The sequence below is a fragment of the Apis cerana genome, linkage group LG1 (assembly GCF_029169275.1).
Source record: "Apis cerana isolate GH-2021 linkage group LG1, AcerK_1.0, whole genome shotgun sequence".
In the NCBI taxonomy this organism is placed as follows: domain Eukaryota; kingdom Metazoa; phylum Arthropoda; class Insecta; order Hymenoptera; family Apidae; genus Apis; species Apis cerana.
Window position 1 is genome coordinate 9,549,394 of NC_083852.1, and position 20,467 is coordinate 9,569,860.

The 20,467-nt window shown below is 33.9% G+C and overlaps 1 protein-coding gene across 15 annotated transcripts in view; it reads left to right on the forward strand.

Annotated features, from left to right (window-relative positions):
* Window positions 1–20,467, forward strand: part of LOC108002966 (zwei Ig domain protein zig-8-like) — a 257,216-nt gene that overhangs the window by 160,935 nt on the left and 75,814 nt on the right. For 4 of the 15 annotated variants that reach the window (XM_062081316.1, XM_062081278.1, XM_062081052.1 and 1 more), the window contains 2 exons: window positions 18,609–19,142; window positions 19,354–19,546. The exons of 7 other annotated variants lie outside the window; for them this stretch is intronic. The gene's annotated coding sequence lies outside the window, so the exon portion shown is untranslated. Of the gene's footprint in view, window positions 1–1,530; window positions 2,814–18,608; window positions 19,147–19,353; window positions 19,547–20,467 lie in introns of those variants that run through there. 4 more of the 15 variants (XR_009831837.1, XM_028669261.2, XM_062081112.1 and 1 more) reach the window with 3 other exon arrangements.

The window sequence follows — 20,467 nt, forward strand, 5'->3', positions numbered from 1 at the left end:
AGAAGATGTTGTTCCTCTTTTCATAGTAAGATATATACAATTCGATATTTTACTAATGCAATAAAATAAACGTCGAAATGAGGAATCATTCTATTCTTTTTCACGTTAATTCCCTATTTGAATGTAAATATGTTTACGAATTATAAATTCGATCCTCATCAAATGTCCGACCAGGTCATCGACGTATATGGATAACGATGTTGCCGACGTCGAGACGCATCGCGTCGAATTACTGGAATACGCGTCGATGTGGAAAATCAACGGGGAAAAAGGGAGAGGAAAAAATTGCGTCACCGCGGAAATTCAAGTTGAGAAAAAAGAGAGAGGGAAAAAAGATCTCAAAGAAAATTTATAACGAAACCTATATTTTTACATGCCTATTTCCAGACGTAATTATTTATCCCTTTATCCTCTCTTTCTCTCTCTCTCTCTTACTTTTTCTAGCACAACAAGCACGTTCAAAAAGCAACCTGCAATATAATTATTATTTTCCCAACGTTTCAACGATTGAAACTCAGTGTGAAACGATTACTGCTTCTCAACATTGAAAATGGTTTTAATTATTTAAACCTGGCACGAAATGCTCGAAGGTGCCACTGTCGTTATTTTTCACTGAAATTGAAAATCTTTTTTAAAGGGGAAAAAAGGAAGAAAATGGAAAGTTCTCTCATAAGAGCTGGTCATTCAATCAAATTCGTTGAAATTCGAATATCACCAAAAATCACGTTGATTAAATGCGCAATGTTTTAGTTGAAACTTCGCTCGAGAGAGAATCAATGGGGGACCATGACTTATGGGTCACTAGATTCGAGAAGAATTTCAGGTTACGCGTTCAATTTCGGTTAAACGAAGGTATAGAGTTGGAATTAATTCTTCTGGGTAATTAAGTTTCTGTACTATGGCTTTTCATTAAAATAGCACAGCTGTAGCCGAGTAGTGCTGCATGAGAGATGATTGCAGCGCGTGGCGAAAGGACGAGTTAGGTGAAAACAATCGGGATTAATCCTTAGGTCGGAAATTATTTCAATAGAAAAATTAACGAAAGATTCTTTTTTCAAGTCGTGAAACACGAGGTAAATGAAAATTTGATTGCTCGTTAAAACAAGTACTAATTGGAAAATTTATTTTTTTTTTTTTTTACGCTCAACATTGTTGATTGAACACTCCGTTAATTAACACGACTGTGTAATATTCGAATGCAAATTGGAAAGTTTGTTTGTGTCGCTTTATTCTTATAGTTTAAAGGAATTATTTATCTAATTAAAACGAATATAAAGCGTAAGTTAAAAAGCTGTTAATTCTCAACTCAACGCTATTGGATTGTAGTTAACATAAATTACAATTGTTACAATTGTATTCGAGTTAATTTTCCAATTAAATCAATTGATTGTCACGAAGAGACATATTATTATACGTGCAATAATATCCAATTATAAAAACAATTTAAAAAAAAACAAATATTTTAAAAATTCGTTCCAAATTGCACGTATGAAATAATATTTTCTAAATATCTGTCGTAATAAGAATTATTTATTCACAATTTGATTCGAAAGGAATCAAATCAATTTCAAACATTTCCAATTCTCTTCAATTTCAAAATTCTTTAAAGCAATCTTCCGTTACCTCAACAACCACAAAATCCCCGGAACAACAACCGAGAAAATAACCTCGATACCTCGATATCGATTTCGCAGTAACCAAATGGCCAATCAAAGTGTCCGGGGAACCACCTGCACTCTTCGTGGCAACGAGGTTAATAGACGTTAAACACGATAGAAGCCTAATTATAACGATATATCATGATTATATTTTAGTTCAGATCCAGCTTACAACCGGCCATCACCATAAATTCGAGACGTAATGATGTCCCGGACATTGGTTAAACAAAACTGGATGGTTAGTTAAGCGTTGCATAATACGACGTATCTCACGAGCGACACATTTTACTCGCTCTTTTATTTATTTATAATATAACGAGATCGATTTCGATTCCATCCGATATGGGCTTCGTCATTTTGTCGATTTATCATTCCACGATATCGGATTTATTGGATTTAATTTATAAAGGCGAGGTGGATGACATGATTTTTGTATTTCTGAAATAGCGTTCAATTACATTGAAAAAAAAGATAATTATTTACAAAAAGATATCAGTTTTCAGATCTCGTCAAGGCTCGAATAACATTGAAAATTTTAATTGGTGCTCGTTACGTTCGTCAAGAAGTTATTATATTATTTTCAATCCTCGACTTGAAACAACTTTATGAGACTCTGGATTTAAAAAAACATTGAACAACTTTGAAACAAAAGGAGAATCTTGAACTTATGGAAGTTGAAATTCGAAAATTCTCATAGATATGGATATTTCATAATTATTAAAACTTTGTTAATAAATCAATTTTATTATTAAATAATATAATTCCACGAGTGGATTGAAATTAACGCTTTTGTTGGATACTTGATTCAGTCATGATGGAAAACTTATCTAATTTAGAAAGAGAGAAAAAAAATGAAAATTACAAAGACAAAAACTTAAAAAAAAAGAAAATAGAGGATGTAAAATGAAAATTAGTTCGATTCAAGAAAAGACAATGAAATGAGGATCCTTAATTGTATTTACTTGTTGAATGGAGTAGAACAAAGGAAACTGAGAGTGTGATTTTTAATTTAAAGAAGAGTAGAATCGTTCGTTTCTTCCTAGCTGAAAAATTTCCACTTAAAACTTGTACCAAGAATGTTAACTCGCACCAAGTTCACTCAAGATAATGAAAAATTGGAGACCATGTTGTTGAACAAGTTAATTGGAAAATTAGGTACGACCGTAGCTCTTTGTGAAAATATTTAACTTTATGAAAAATATAATTCATTAGCATTCTTTTCATAAAAACCCTTTAACAATGCAAATATTTTCCTCGTGTCAAATTACTATAAATTGTCGTATGTTTAATCCTTTGCACACTCTCTCGACTCTTTGATATTCTCGACAAGTCGAAGATATTTTCTGTGATTATAAATCAGAGATTTAAACATTTACGAATAAACGTTACATTATTTTAATAAAAATTTACTATTAAATAGAAATTGCATATATTAGAACTTAATTTAACTTGATTCAATTTTTTTTCAAGGAAATAAATTTGGTCTGCCATTCGTCCGCAAAGGATTAAACTTTCCTCTATCAATCATGGCCGCGCCACGAACGATTAATGAATTGGTCGACTTCCGGTTTTCTACGGATCCCTCGATATTCGCGCAATAATTCACGAAACACATCTTTGATTCGCAGCCGGTTTAATTGGACTGACGATTAATTGTGACCTGTCGAATGCCCGATCCGTGATTGGAAATTCCATCATCAGACGAAAACTCGTGACACGATCCATGATTTACGAGCGATCGATCGATTATTTCTTCTTTTTTCCTTTTTTTTTTTTTTGATCGAGGAAGATTACACGTTATACGTGCAACAGCGTCGTGTAACGAAAATGAAAATAAATTTGAATATTAAATGAGCTTCGATTAACGCAAAAAGTGATAATTGATTAAAAATTTTCGATCAAAGCACGGTTGAAAATAAATATTAATGACGAAGGAAGGCATAAATAATCTTTTTTGGAACCGTGAAACGAATAACTGTCATGGTAACTTCATCAACGGGGGATATTTATAATATCGGGATATTGAATCGAGTTTTTTTTTTTTAATGTATTTGATATCTTATACAATTTTTTTTGCAGGAGAATAATGGAAGAGGAAATGTAATTTTTGAAATGATAATTGTGCAGACTGCTGGATGTTGTGCAAATTTTTAATGAGATCTGCATTCTCGTTAAAATTACGTTTTTCCATAATTTTATGGCAATTACTTCGTTCCTTAACGTAATATTTTATTACACACTGTTCTCGTATTATTTGATACTTGTTCATCAACTTGTTCCATTACTCCTATTTAGCATAATTTTATTTAATATATTTTCATTAATTTTTAAAATCGATATCGCGAGAAATAAAGAAACACACTTGTTCGTAAAATACATTTGAAAAAGTATAAACATCTTAGGAATTTTCCAGTAATTTGCATAATTTCCATTCGTTTTTTAAAAAAATTCGTCTCATTTTTCCTCATTTAAATATTCCATTTTGACTACATATTATTACTTACAGTTAAAACTTAATTTCCCATGTAAAATGTAATTTCCACCTATTAAATCTATCATATTGAAATTAATATCAAATACACACAAGTGTTCGACAATATTACAATCGTTAGGTCGAAAATTCATTGCAAAGAATGAAGGAAACATTTTCATCGATCTCCTTCATAGATTCCACGTTGCAGTGGTCAAAATCCAAGAAAGAATCCCTCCATCTTCTTCGATCGTGCATTATCTCGAACTCTGCCACGAGTTTCGAAGGAGTGGCCAACAGTTCGAGCTTTAATACTTGTAAAACGTTTCTTTACCCATATAACCGATCCTTATGATCTCCGGATTCGAAATTGCGAAAGGAGAGCAGAAGCATCTTCCTTCCCTCCATTAAACCTCGCTGCGTTTCGAGGTTTCTCTAAACATTCGTTCGAAATCATTGCATCCGTGATTACTGGTGCTCCGAGGTTGGCCTGATTTAAGAAAAACGACGTAAAGGACTCCAACGAGGTCGAGATTTAAAGGGACAATCGGCAACTTGTTTGTTCGTTCGAAAATTTTATAGGTGAATTAGCTTTATACTTCGATAATAATTCAGCACACGGTTAAAAGCGCTTAAGAGCGCGGGGAGTGGATAGTATTTCAAGAGTTAAGTTCTCGACCCTGCAGAGGGCGCAATGTGTCTCTTAAATGGCGCCTCGCATTCGATTAATTTCAATGGAGGAGATTTAGGTTAGGAGCGCAGCTACTGCGAGGTATATAATGGTAAATATGACGTGTTCGCAGAATCTGCACGGTGGAACATCGATTATTCAAAGGATAGGCGATGCATTAAGTTGCTGCGAATGGACGATTTGATAATATCGAGTAATCAATGAAAAATATGTGATTAAATTTGAAACCGTTTGGATGAACATTCAAACTCAAATATTGCAATTGTTTTATTGTAACGAAGCCTTACGAGTTTATGTGAAAAAAAATTATGTGAAAAATGTGAAAAATATTGGTAGAACTTTTGAAAAAGGTTGGACAAAGAAAGGAACTGTTATAACAAGAATCAATTAAATTAATTAATAGTGATAATTTTAACTTCTCGATAAACTTATAAACATTAATAGTCTCATTAAGTATCTATATATATTTGTATTTTTAATTTCCAGGTTACCTTATTAAATAATTAAGCAAGAATAATTTCTGTGTTTAATAAATATATACAACCGTATAAAAATTTATCGTAATTGTACATAAGGATGAATAGGTATGGAACACCTATCGATATAAACATTACCAATAATTATTATCCTGAAAACTATGTGAGAACAATTTGTCGATAATGCTCCCGTTAACGAAATTAATACACTTTGAGTTTGTATCGAGAAATTACGCGTTGCCGTGAAGTTGTTATTAATTTTCGAATTTTATGCTTCCTTCTTCGACAGCAAACTATTTCGTTCGCCTGTTAAACTATTTCCTCGATACGCAAAATAATTCCTCCCACCTGATTGATGCGTTATACATAAATTACACTTTACGGTCGACGGTTGATGTTAATTTCATAATATATGGATGTACACATTCCGGTTGCCATGCTTGTTAGCATTAAAATTACTGGGCCATGCCAGCAATTAAAAGACGGTTCATTAAATGATAAGTAGTAAGTATTAAATTGTACTTGCTAACATTTCATCAATTTAATACCGATTCGTGTAACATATAATTAAACTGTGAAATCGTTAAATTGTAACAACTCGATGCGAAAATTTTAAATATGGACAACAAGAAAAGACAACAAGTAATAAGCACGAGTAATGCGCTTCAATTATTTCGACATAGAAAGAAACTTTACGATCAACAATTCCTAATTTTATCAGTTAAATAAATTATTTACGAGAAGATCCAGAAACAAGAGATTCAAACAAAATCCTATTTGATGAATAATATAAAATTCTGAAAGAGATGTCAGTAGCTCGTCTTCTACAATTTATTACCAATATTATACTAGAATGGATTATACAGAGATAAAAAATTAATGAACAAACAGAAGATTTATTCTTGATTAATAATCTGGAACAAAATTCCAAATCGAGAAACAACTTGTACAATAAATCTTTGAAAAAATTATTCGGAATGGGGCAGCTATTCGAACTTGATGTGACAAATGATGAGACACCATCAGACAGAATCCTGTAGCGTGAAACATTTATTGGTTAAGAGGTCTCTTCTATTGAAACGACTCATTAAAAAACCGGCGAATCCGCGTAATACGGAAAATAATAATGGAGGACGAAGAGTAGATCGCGAAATTGCTTAACCATTATGAAAAGGGGAACGACTCTCTCATTCTTTCTTCGGCCGAGTAGCGAGGAAAGGCGAACATTCACCTCATTTCCCATCATTTCGGTTTTTTCGTTGACGTTCCAACGGGCGCATTATAAATCTCTCTCTCTCTCTCTTTCAACCCCTTCCTCAACCCTCTATCACGACTCAAAGAGCGGCGAGAAATAACGAGAATGTAATTTTCCGGGACTCGTATTATCATCATCATCGACAGGACACCGTTTCTTCTACTCCTCTCTTAACCCTTCTCTCTTCCTCGTGATAATCGCGATTGTTCCTCCTTGTTCGTTCCTCGTGTCTCGCGTCGAGGCAACGCGAATGCCAGCTCGCTTCGTTACCGCAGATTCTTCCTGTTTTTCCGCCCCTGCAGTTTCTTTTCCTGTTTCTTCGACCTGTTTTCAGGGAGGACGATGTTGCGTTTGGTGTTTTTTTTCTTTTTTTGTGGTGGAATTTTTCACGCTGGATTTTTCGGGTCTGGTTAGAAAATGGTGATATGTTTTCTTTGGAATATGTTAGGTGAGATAAGGGAATAAATGGTGGGTAACCTTGGAAGATAAAATAGAATTTTTAGAAATGGATGGTTTTAGTATTATTATTTTTTTTTATTTTATTTTTATTTAAAGTGTTAATATGTTTGAATATAAAAATGTTAGGTTTGTTTGTTAAATTATTAGGGATATTTCACTTTAGAATTGTCTAAATTCTATTTTATGATGATTAAGATAATTTGTACAGGATCTTTGTGAATTTTTATTGTTTAATCATGTATTGTTAATACTAATAATCTTATTTTTGAAAAATAGCATAAATTATAAAAAGAATATTCGATTTACAAAATAATATGAATCTAAGAGTATAAAATAATCTGTAAAATCCCATAGAATTTAATTTTATTTAAACACACGATTATGTTATTCACACATTTACAAAATTAATATATGAGTTACAATGTTCAGTTTAAAAAATATATAGATGTATAATTTCATCAAAACTTTAATTAGAGCAAGGATATTAAATTAAAGTAGCAAATTATGTCATAATACAGCATACAAATTTGCCGAACGAATGTTAGAAGTAATACAAATCCTTTTGCAAAGATTAATATATTCTGTCTCAAGGAACAGCATCTCATCCATAAGTGTCATCCATCCTACAACGGATAATGTTTAAATCAGTTGTAATTTATCCGTACACCATTGTTCAGAAAATGCTCGCTTCCATCTGGAGATCTACTCTAATTTTGCATCGCTTACGAAATCACATTGTGGTTACAAAAGCAATCATATCAATCCTCTAAAGATGTTGCATTATTCATGGAACAAGTACAAATCACGAGATATTTTTGTTTTATGCTGGAATTTATATTATACCGTACAATAATTTAATTAAAATATAAAAATTTATTAGACACAATTTCAACTAATTAAATATAAAATTAGATGATACAAATGAATAATTACACAATTAATACTGTGTAATTGAAAATTCATATAATTTGATCCGGACAAACATTAGCTTGTTTTCAAAGCTGGCTAATAGAGATTTGCTTACAGATTTGTGTATACATTTGTGTCGATAATTCGATGATTTACACGATTAACTATTAAAATTCGCAATTCATTCAATAAAGGTACAATTATAATAAACTATTCACTATGGTAAATTGAAGCAGCAGAAAATTTAAAGAAACGTACCAAAATAAAAGAGAATAGAAATTCTCAACAATGCTAAAACATTTATACACTACTCTACAGTGTATTATTATTTTGGAATCCATAAAGTTCATTTCACGAAAAACTTTATTTTAACAATCATGACGAACAGTTATGCATCAGTCAGAAATAGAATTAAAATCCAATTATTTTCCCACGATTTCTGCAATGATGATTGCCAATTACACTTCCTTTATTCTGTATCACATTCAAGTGAAACCTCGAAAGAAAAAAATGTTAGAATTCATAACAAATTCCAAGAATCCCGACAAACAATTCCCAAAGACGACACACGGGGGATCCCTTCCAACGATTATACTCCTCGATATTACAATCACGTCCGTAATTAGTCAACACAGTCAACAAATACGAATCGTGATTTAATTAACCAACGAACACCGAGTTAGACTCGTCGACAAGTTTCGTCGTTAACCGATAAACGTTTTATCGCCTCGGGCTTTTGATTGCAACCAGTCCCCTTCCCAAAAGGGATTGAGAACACGTTTGAGGGAGCGTAAAACGTCGGCGGATTAATATCCTTTTGAAGAAATCGTGTTATATACGTGTGCTATATAAGGAGATTTTGAAAAAAGTTGGCAGCGAATGTAAAGAACGTATATAGAAAATATAGAGAAAATACGATTCTAGAAAAATGGAGGAAAAATCGAGGCATCGAACGTCTCTTTTGTTGTTTTACATCGATATTTCAATCGGTTATCGAGATACAAGGAATTCGAAGTATTCATAACGATTGAGACGGTGAATCGAGTGACCTATATTTTTTCCTGCAAGTGGATAGACGGCTTCCAGGAATCGCGTCTATCGCTTGTCTGGAATTCAGGGTAGGTCAGTGAGACGAGAAGCGAGCGAGTAAGATAGAATTTGATTAAAAATTAACCTTTTCTTTACAGGACGATATCTCGGGAACCGGAAATCGTATCGAGATAATTGAAAAAGCACTTCAAAGAGCATAGTTTCACGCTTCTGATGATCGTTTGACTCGAAGTTAACATCTTTTGACTCGTAGCAGTTTCAAAGTTCTCTAATTTTAATATGATTATAAAATAAGTTTGTGATAATTTGAATCGCGTTTGGAGATATTTTAATCATCAATAATTAAAAATAACAATTTCTGCATTTATTTTGACTAAGATCGACGTTCATCCAATCATATATATCTGTGAAACAATACAAGATTAATTTCTAAGACCATACTATCGCGCAAAAGTGCATGCTTGCTATGAAATGACAGATATTAGCGATTGCAATGGCAAATCAGTTTGAAGTTTACCATCTAATGTGGTGAGAGAGAATGGACTACTCGTCCTCCCATCTAGATAATCTAAACTGGCCGATTGGATCACGCTTTCATGATTATCAGATATACGGATGATACGAGTGGCTTACAAATTTGTGGTTGTCAATTGCTCGTTGAGTGTAATGGGAACGGATATAGGTCAAAGTAATTAGCGTGTTTGATTGTATCCCGTTTAATATGCAGATGTTGTTTCTGACGCTGTGGATGAATTTTATTGGCAAAGGAAACCTGGAATATCTAAAAAAAATTCCGATTTATTTGAAATTTTCCAAGGTTTCTAGATCGATACCTTCTAAAGAGAGTTATTGATCTGATTTTAACATTGCTAGAATTTCGATCTATCAAAGTGGAAACGTATCATAAATATTTACGCGTATTTTTCTGTTTTATTTGACGTTTTATAAAAACACGTATCTACGATTTACATTAAATTTGCGCGCCACTTTATTTGCATATCAATTCGAAGCAACATATGGAATGTTGTTTTTTAAATAAGTACTTTTCACATTTAATTTTGCTTTAATTCGTTTTATTTATCTTATAAAAGAGAAAAATTAAAAATATTAAAATATTATGTAAAAGATATAATACAATACATAAAACGAGTGTTTTGGATATATACAAGTTTCTGTCCATACATGATAAATACAATAAATAGAAAAGATAAATTTTTTATCCACGGATGAATATAATAATTTAACAACGAAATCAGACAGATTTTCACAGATTGATTAATCCTTGAATTGATATCTTCTAATGAAAAATCAAAATATAAAAATATTCATCTTTATTAAATTATCACAATTTTTCTTCCAATTAAATCCCAATTTCCAATCAATCATCATCGATCAAACTCCAGCAAAATTAACTTTCAACATGAATTATTTCTCATCCGTGGAGTACGACGTAACGAAAACGGAGCAAGGAATTACGTGGTTCAAATATTTCCACGGAAGAGGAAAATATAACAATCGTCGTGTTCCAATTATTTTAGCACGTGCAAACATACCAATTATTATCAATTCGCTCGCGAAAATCAAGCGTCTGGCGGATTTCTAGGTAACGTTGGATAAATATTTACCCCTGCGGGGAACGGTTGCAGAAACAGTTTAACAAGAAAATACGTACATATAACTTCTAATTTACACGATGTTACTTTGAATTATCGATAACTGGTTCGTCTGGTGCACAAACTGGCCCGTTCGTTAGCCCGACTCTGCAGCCTTTAAAATATCCACCCCCTTTCTTCTTCATCTTCTTGCACCCCTCGCCTCGAACGAGCTTGCGGATCGGCGATTTAATATTCGTCCACGTCGCCTTAATATTCAGTGGACGGATTTTAGCACGTAGAAAGATGGGGGTGGCGAATTTCAAGACGGATTTGCTTCCATCCGTGGTAGCTGGCCAGAAAATTTTCTTGTGAATTTTCTACGTTTCCCGGATTCCAATGGAGAGATATTAAGATCGAAAAATTCCTTGTTTACGTGGTAGTTGATTGCTGGTCTCTTGGGATTCGATTCTCATGAAAGTTCGTTCATGAAAGATTGAAATATTTTTGTGTAATTTTATACGATCGTTGTAAATAATTAAAAAATTAGAAGGGGGAGATACGCGTCTACGATCGTAAATATCAAGAATACAAGAAAATTATACAATGCTGGTAGTAGATTCCTCTGGCACTTAAAATAAAAATAAAATAAAATAATAAAATTATTCTTTAGATACATCATGTAAGAATATTTTATATTTCAAACTATTCCTTTAAATGGAAAAGCATGATTGATGTATCATGTGATTGAGGTTGAATTACAAAAAGATAGAATGGAAAGAAAAAATTGTGCTTGGATGACTTGGAAAAATGCAGGAAATGCTATGGGTGCAAGATGGTACGTGATAAGATTGTATGAAGTTTGAAACTATCAAGATTTTGAGTATTGTTGATAAAGTTGAATACAGTTATTATAAATGGATATTTTGCTAAAATATTCCTAAAATAATATTTAAACTTTTCATCAAATAAAAATAAAATAAACAATCATTTTCATTCTATGCGTTTCTTTATAGATTTTCTTTGCTCTGTTCTACGTTCAATGAATTTGAAACATCAAAAGAATATATTCGATCAAACATGAACACGCGTTTGACTGCGTGTAACACTTTTAAAAGCGGCAATTCCCAACGCACGAGATTGTAAACAAAAGTGGAACGAACTTTGGTTACATACGTTGACAATTGCATTTAGAAAGCTCGCTCTGCGACCAAATATGTTTCACCGAACTGCATTTGCGTTTTAGCCGGATTTGCACAGCATACATTTCGAAACGTTATCGCACAAAAGAGAGGGGACTTACATGTACACCTTCAACAAACACTGAATGTAGCAGATTGAATGTGTTATAATCGATATAAAATCAAAGATTGTTAAGTACTTTTATCATAATTGCATTTCTACAATTCTCTCTTTTCATTTTTTCGAAAAATTATCTCCAATAACTCGCCTTTTATGATCAAATCCATGAAAATTAATATGCAAATCTTTTGTCGAATAATCTTCGAGAGTAATCCAACACGATAAAGTTACGTATCGATGTCACAATTGAAACCAAACATGAAGATCTGCTAGAGAAACTCAACAACACCATCTAGCGGATTTGTACATTTATAAAAAAAAAAACTAGACCATTGCTTTCTGTCTAAAACCGATCTTCCCAATCTCATTTCGATGATAATCATTGACCGATCCTCGGTATATTAATAACGAACGAAAGGAACGAGCAACGTGATGATCGATGCATTCGCAGCACCAAACAGCGAATGATTTATACGTGTTTGCTTTTGCTTCTGTTTATCCCTCCAAGTCAGTCGATCGTACATTTTGTCGCGATCGATGCAATCTACCGATTCCATGCTTCCGTATCGCCACTCTCGACACTCCTCGACACTTAAATTCAAAAAACGAAATAACACGATTCCTTTATTCCCCCTTAGAAAGATCTTCCAATAACCTCAACGTATATTCTCACTGTAATATAGCAATCGTTAATTCGATTATTCGGAATTAACGAAGCGTTTTAATATTCGTGAAACGCGGACGGTGAACTGGCGCACCGAGTCAAACCACGAGCTTCCAATTCGACAGGCATGCAATTCGAGGCCATGAAACGAGGCGATAGGCATGCAATTGGGGGAAGTGGGGGGAGGCTGTTGAAATATATACCTGCACCTGTCCATTTTTCTCCCAACCAGAGGGATTTTTTTTTTATCGCGACCCCTAGGTTCCGCCAGATACTTCGACCGCGTTCTATGTAGTTTTTACCAGAATTATTTGGTGCATTGGTTTATTCCTTTCTCTCTCCCTCTTTCTCTCTCTTTTTCTCTCTCTCATTCGCGTGTGGTGGCACGCTTTGTGATCAACGTCGAAATCACCGCGCGTGAATTTCAACGCGGTATCGGCTGTCACTTGCTCGACAGAGAATCGACGATGAACCGATCAAATTTATTATTTTCGCGGGAAAAGCGGAACAGGTGGATGTTTCAAAGCGGGATCCGAGAGTAGATTGTGGTTATTTGCCAGACGATTGTTCCTTCCGTTATACGAAACAGTTATACGATTGTTTTCACGCGTTCGCCTGAAGTTTGAAACGTATCTATCCATATATATATATATATAAATTTGAAACTGTTTGAAATCCACAGATGATTAGACGGGTATTATATTGATATTATTATTATTTATATAGTGCGTGAATCGTTTAAAATGGAACGTCACAAAAATGTTGGAATTGCTGAAGTAGTTTCAAAGAGTTATTATTAACGAAAGATGAAATAGTGTTGGGTATATGCTGTTAATCGAGCACGAACAAGTCCAAACGATATATATCTCGAAGAAGATTAAAAATTATAACGAGTAAATAAATAAATACAATATTCAACGCACTTTCCTTTTAATTCTAATTTTGGACGTGTTTGTTGGTGATATTGCAAGATGAATTATCGAGTGTATTTTAGACAATTTTTGCTAATTCAATATTTTCTAATGGGAATTTTTCTTTTGTCAGTTGATATCAACGTGAAATAATTTCTGTTATCGATGATGAAATCGCGTTTAATTTATGAACTCGAGGAGAGGGACCAACTTTAAATCATTACCATACTTACTATTCTCAATTAGGTATGATTATCTTGCATCAAATTACTCGGGACTGTCATAAATTACGAATAATGAGTTTAATACTGGAATTAAAAAGAATAGGTTCATCTATCACAGCTTGTCGTGCTTATCTACTTATTATAGCAATCATTCCCGTTTTTGTTTCAAATTTTTTTTTTTAGTATCTTCTTACCTTTTCGTTTAAAATTTATCCATTGTGAATTGTCTAATATTCAGGTTATTTGAATATGTATTACTTGCATTAAATTTTAATTATCCAGAAATGTGCAATTTTAATATGATCCAGAAAGAGATTCGTACAAAACATTTTTATCATAAATATTTACATCTCTCTAATTTAATTTTCGCTATCGTACTTAAGATATGTTGTATACATATCTTGTAAATAATATATTTTTTCATTATAATTAAAAATTATATCTTCAGAATAATTAAATTGATATTTAATATTCAATTATCATACAACAAATTAATATTATCGAAATACCTAATAATATTTATATAAAATATATAATTTTGATATTTGCATTAAAATATACAGTTTAATAAACTTAAAATAAAAGTAACCTACCCCCTAAATCTCCTTCAATTCCATCAAAATCACAGTACTCCGAATTTCAATCCCTGATGCGACCAACAATGGTGCCAAGACCCCTTTGATCATCAGAAAAGAAAAGACAAAACATATTTCAAGAATCACAGAGAGGATTTTCCAGGTCAAAAAATCTGGGAGATTTGAAAGATTCGAGGAAAAGATTCTGGAAGAAGAAGGAGTCGATTAATAATAACTTATGACTATTATTTAAACAACTAGATGTGATATATCTGGCATTAAATGTGATATAATAATAGTGCCAATAGTCATGAAAAAGGAAAATCGTCGAGGGATTTCACCTGGTAATTCTGATCACAGATGATGAAACGTATCCAAAAATAAGAATTTATTAATCTCTTTATACTTTCTCTAATTACTATTTTTCTCGTAGTTCCTCTAATAACAACGAATCAAGACCCAAAGCCATGATCTCTGCCAAAGAATCCCAACGTGTAATGGACTAATAATCAGTAACAGAGGCTCTGTGTACCGAATTTAGAAAATCCTTCCAAGATAAAAAAAAAAAATGTCACAGTGTTCGATCGACATTAATTGATAATCCAAACCGAGTGGTTATTATAACAAACCGCGTGTAATTAATTTACGATAGACGCGCGTTACACGAGATAACGCCGCTCGTATTTATTGATTAGGATTTACATCATTGGCCGTGGTCGAATTAATTACGTTTGAAGTGGTCGAGAGCCACGCGTCCACGGCTTGGGATGCAATTAAACGACACGGTTGATTAGCCGTGAACCTGGCAGGGATGGGGAGATCAGGCGAAGTTTCGCTCGATGGTTTTAACAGTCGAGAGGCTCGATTGAGCGCAACGCGAAGGCGTGATCGTAGAAAATTTGCTCTGCACCGCTGTATCGGCCATTCCATTGTTGGCGCGTTCGAATCGAAGGAATTGGAATTGTTGGAATTATTTACGCGATGGATAGTAGATAAAATATGATTTTATTTCTTTTCGTTCTCCTCGAGACTTCTATTCTCCTTCTTTCAGACACGCGAGGCTGATTTTCGAGGGTAAACATTTATGGAATTTTTATTTTCTATCCCTGCGATCGACGAGAGAGGACGTGTTATAAAGATCTACTTTATATTTTTGAACGAAAAACAAAGAAAGGGAAAAGAAGCCAACGAGAGAAATCGAATAGTCGCAAACGAACTCGTTATTTCTTGTGATTCCAGTCATTCTAATACCAATCTAAAATTCTGCCTTAATTAAAAATCGATTCCACTTGGTTCTCCATTTGACGAATCCTTGAAATTCGTTTTCATCGCGTGCATTCGCAGGCAACGCCCCATTCCAAGAGGAAAAAGCATCAGGTGGAAGCGGAACGACGTTTCCCTTTCCAATTTCAAACTATTTCATATTCAGAGGGTGCTCGTATGATATTCAGAGACATTAGCATGTAAAGGGTGTACCAAGGAAGGAAAAGTGGAGAAGGGTGGCGCGGGACGATGCTTGGGGAACACACTGGTAGCAACCATCCAGCTGTACTGTAATAATCCCATTAGTGACGGAGGATGGGGTTAGATTATGGCTGTACCGCCATTTATTCGATCAGATTCAACCTTCGGATCGTGTTTTCCATTTCTAAAGAGAAAGAAAAAGGGAATAATTATGATAGTCAATTAAAAGTATGTAGAATGTATGGAATGTTATCCATGTGATCTTGTCCTAGTTTTGGTTTAGTTCGAATACGATTGTTTTGAAAGAAGGAAAATGTAATTACGAATAAACTCAAATACAGCAAGTGACGTTCATCATATATATAATAGGACTATTTATTCTATTTTTCTGAATTCAGACTGATTCCACTTACTTATCGTTTTAGTCTTATTCTACTTGTTCCTTGAATCTCCATAATTAATATTTTTCGTTCAATTACAATTTTAAAATCATATCATAATACCATATTCTATCACGTTTGACTTATACTCGTGTCTAATTGGAAATTTTAAATTTACCATTCTAAATCAGCAGTCTTTTCCTCCTTAAAGATCCACAAACGATATTCTCTAAGTTTCTCTCCTCGAAGACTCGATTCCCATGCATCAAGTAGGGATGGTCGATGATCAAAGATGGAAAAAATCGCGGGATAAACTGTTTTCCATCCGATTTTGAGCCATCCGCGATAGGAACAGAGATTCCGAAATTTATGGTTTTTCATTTCTTGGCTCGATTCGGACGTGTTGCTTGGCCCGTACGTGACAAACATATTCAAAGAGGGGGAGGGGGGAACATTCGTGATTTTAAGAGGAACAACACGCTGTAATCTGGACCCACGGATTCGGTTGGTGTAAGCTTCGGCTTCTCGTAACACGTGGCGCAGGATTTCATATCGCGTTCCAAACATGCATCCCCGTGATTCTCTTCCCCTCGAATACTCAGCTACGTGCCGAGACGAGAAAAGTTATATCCGTTTCTTAGTTGGAATATTAGAGTACGGTTTAGTGATAGAATTTTGTACCAGAAAGATTTCTAGAAAGTAATATTCTCTCTTTTTCTCTCTTGGATTTCTTATTCCGTGGATACGAATTTTTTCAAGAAGTAGTGTAAGAAAGGATTTTTCCACATATCAGTAATCTTTTTGCGCACAGATATTTGTGCAGTTGAAAGTTAATATCTGCCTATAAATATCATCAATTTTTTGGCGTTGATATAAAAATATAAATGATTTCAAACACTTCGTCAATTAACGAATGTTATTGAGAAAGCGAGAGAGAAGGAGGGATAAGAAAGAGAAAATATAAATTGATAGAGAAAAGGAGGTAAAACGATTCGTTTAATACATGCAAATTTATTAAATCCTCGCATCCAACCGGGATGTTAGTCAAAATTATTCCAACCCTCGTAAAATCATGAACACGATCTAAAGGATGTGATCTTCAAATTTTGTTATTAAGTTTATTCTCCTACGTCGGTTGAATTTACATACTAGTTGAAGTTTCCAACTATGTAAACTAGCCTAATCAACGTTGAATATCTCAAATTGCTGAAGAAAATTTATTCGAAAATTATTCGTTTCCAATCAATTTCGTATAACATACTTCCACAAAAATCATATTTTTTTGGAAATAAATTAGTTTTAAAATAGATACGAGGTAAACGACAAGCGAATGGGTCCAATTATAACTGATTCCTCGAGCGTTCCCTCAAGATCGTGGCCACGATACCAGCATCTCAGTTAATTATCCTTTAACAACGCAATTCTCAAAACTATGACTCCTCGACCAATGATCATAATTGGAGTTCCTTCCCTTGGAGGGAATAAGAAGTGAAGTGCAGCGAAGTGAACGTGGCGAATTATAATCGCAACGATGTCTCTGGAAGATCTGCTGCTTTCCCTTGGGCTGTCTCTTCCTTTCAATGCAAAAGAATATCGACGAGACTCAAATCGAGTCGGCATTGTTCACACGAAATCGATGTCTACGTGACTGAATACGAAAGAAATCGTTCCATTTTTCCTTTAACGACAAAGAAGATGATTCTTTCGTCTTACTTCGAGACGGTTTATACAATTGTTGAAATCAACGATCGTTCATAAAGATGGAGGGATCAATTAATTTCCGGATTGAAAATTCTTGGATATCAGGCTGATTAATCGAGGATAAGTTAACTACAAATCCTGATTGGAATGAAGCGAATCTGATTGAAGATTGTCGATTGATTTTCGTGAACTGTGCATATAATATATATATATATACGATGGAGTTTGATTGGATAGATGGCGTGACTGAGTTAAGGGGATTAAATTATGTTTGGAGAAAGAAGCGGAGATTCATCGTGGTGAAAAGTTTCATTGATAACGAGATAAAGAGGATGGGAAAAAATGAATGAGAGAAATTTGCTGGAATTTAGGTGAAATGTAAAATGTAAATGTGGAACGGAATTTAAAACGGTAATGAGATCTGGAGATAGAGAAGAACATTGGAATCTTGAAAGAATTTCGCGAGTTAGATACTCGTTTCGTATATATTATAAATCCCAGGTTAAATTTAAATGATAAAAAAATTGTTCGTCGTATCATTTCTATTTATAATATTGATGCAAATGAAGCCAAATTCAATACTATTCAATGTTTAATTCAATTATATTTGCTTTTTTTAAATCCAAAATTCTACCAATAATTTGTACGTATTTATATATATATATATAAAACATGTACATCATAATAGAAATTGAGAATAATTCTACACTTTTTCAGTGAACTAACAATTTCATTATATATTTAATATCACGTGTGTCATCTCAATTTCAAATTTTCCTTCCCTCTACCGTAATAAGAAAAAAACGTCTATCTTATCGTTGTTACAGGATAACTATCCGAACTATTTTCTCCTTTTACCCCACGTATTTCCAAACAAAAACCAGATGAAACCAATTGAACCGAAGAAATGAAGTAATCCGCAGGAAACGTCTCGTCGCTTCTCCTATCCTCCTTACATGCGTAACAGGATTATTGGCCGATTCCACCATTCCCGTGGAAAGTTGCTCGACGAAGAGGGGACCAACTGGCAGCTCCCTTGGGAGGTCGAGCGAAAGCAATTGCTCTCCGCACCCGCGTCTCATTTCTGCTCGAACCGCGACCGTGACGAAGAGAAATTCGGACTCGGCTCGTGGGTAAAGTTATTATCCTTGTGGCATGGAATGGAAAAGAGGGAGGGGGGAAGAATAGTGGAACGACGAGGGCGGAAGGAAAGGAGAAAAATAAATAAAGAAAGGTTTTTGAAAAATTCTTGCTACTGAAAAACGCGGTGCCGCCTAGTTTGAATCTAGTTAAATTTCTCCTGAGTGGAAAATTTTGTGAGGATGATTTGTGTATCCTTGGTTTAGAATTTGGAGAAACATGTGAGTAAGAAGGATCGTTATTATATAATATAAATATATAGTTATTCGTTATTTGGATTAATTAGAATAATTTGTATAATAATAATTATTTTTCAACTCAAGAATTCGTTGGAACAATCGAATTCGATGATTAAAAAATAATTTTTTTCGAATCGTTGGTAATAAGTCTTGCCATTTTTCAATCAAGAAGTAATAAGATATATTTTTACAGGTTGAAGAAAAATCGAACGAACGTTTTGATGTTGTATACGAAGGAAGTTGTTGCGAAATATATAAACTCGATAGTCATTTTTTTTTAAACAACACACTTCTGGATGGAAACAGTGTTATTTACAGTCGTGCAACTTAATCGATACGGTTTTGCGTTGGAACCTTAGGCTGGAAGTGACTTAGAGAGGCGGGAGGTAAGTTTGAGAAACATTGAAAATTGTGGCGACACAACGAAATTGTCGGTTGAAAGTTTCTTGAAGATGATCCCGGATAAACTTAAATTACTTAAACAATTCCAGAGAGCATGATAGACTTTGTTGTTACTGCTACTAATTTTCCATTTTGTATTTTTCAGTTCTCTTTCGAAAATATATTATTATCCAGGATCGATAAAGTTAACAATAATTGAAGATAATTTTAACAATACTAAATAAATAAAATTAAAATTTGATAAATTTTGGGAAAAGGGAAAAGTTACGAAAGATTTGGTTCAGTATAAGAATTCGATAGAGTCGATTAATTTAAATGTTTCGTCCCTGCTATTGTCACTCAAATCTCATCTCTCTTCCGAAAGGCATTCCCAACGAAGTACTCGAGACAATGGCTACCGAACTAATCACTACTGAATTATCAATGCAATGCACTTTACTAAAGTTCTCATTAATCGAAAAGTATCTACGAGAGGAGTAAACGAGTTTCTCTCTTCAATTCAATTTAACTCCTTACGTCTAATAATTACACGTTCCATAAAATCTCAATGTTAATCTTTCATCCGTTAAACTATCCACATCGTCATATAATCGATATCATATAATTCCACGATCAAAGAAGCATAAACTCTCCCACTTTTCTCCCACGATCAACTTTAAAATTAATTTAAACCCGCCGCAGAACTTGTTTTTTATCTCAAAGCAACTCGAAGGGTTGAAGACCGTTCACGCAACTTTCACCCAGCGAGAAAAAAAAGAAAAACCCGGAAACTAGCCGACCAGATTTCAATCAATTGTCCCCCTCCGGATGCAAACGTTTAATTGCATCGCGGATAAAAGCGGCAGCTCCACGGAGCAAAAAGCAAGATTAATCGGGATCCGTTCACGCGATTTATCAACCGCCCT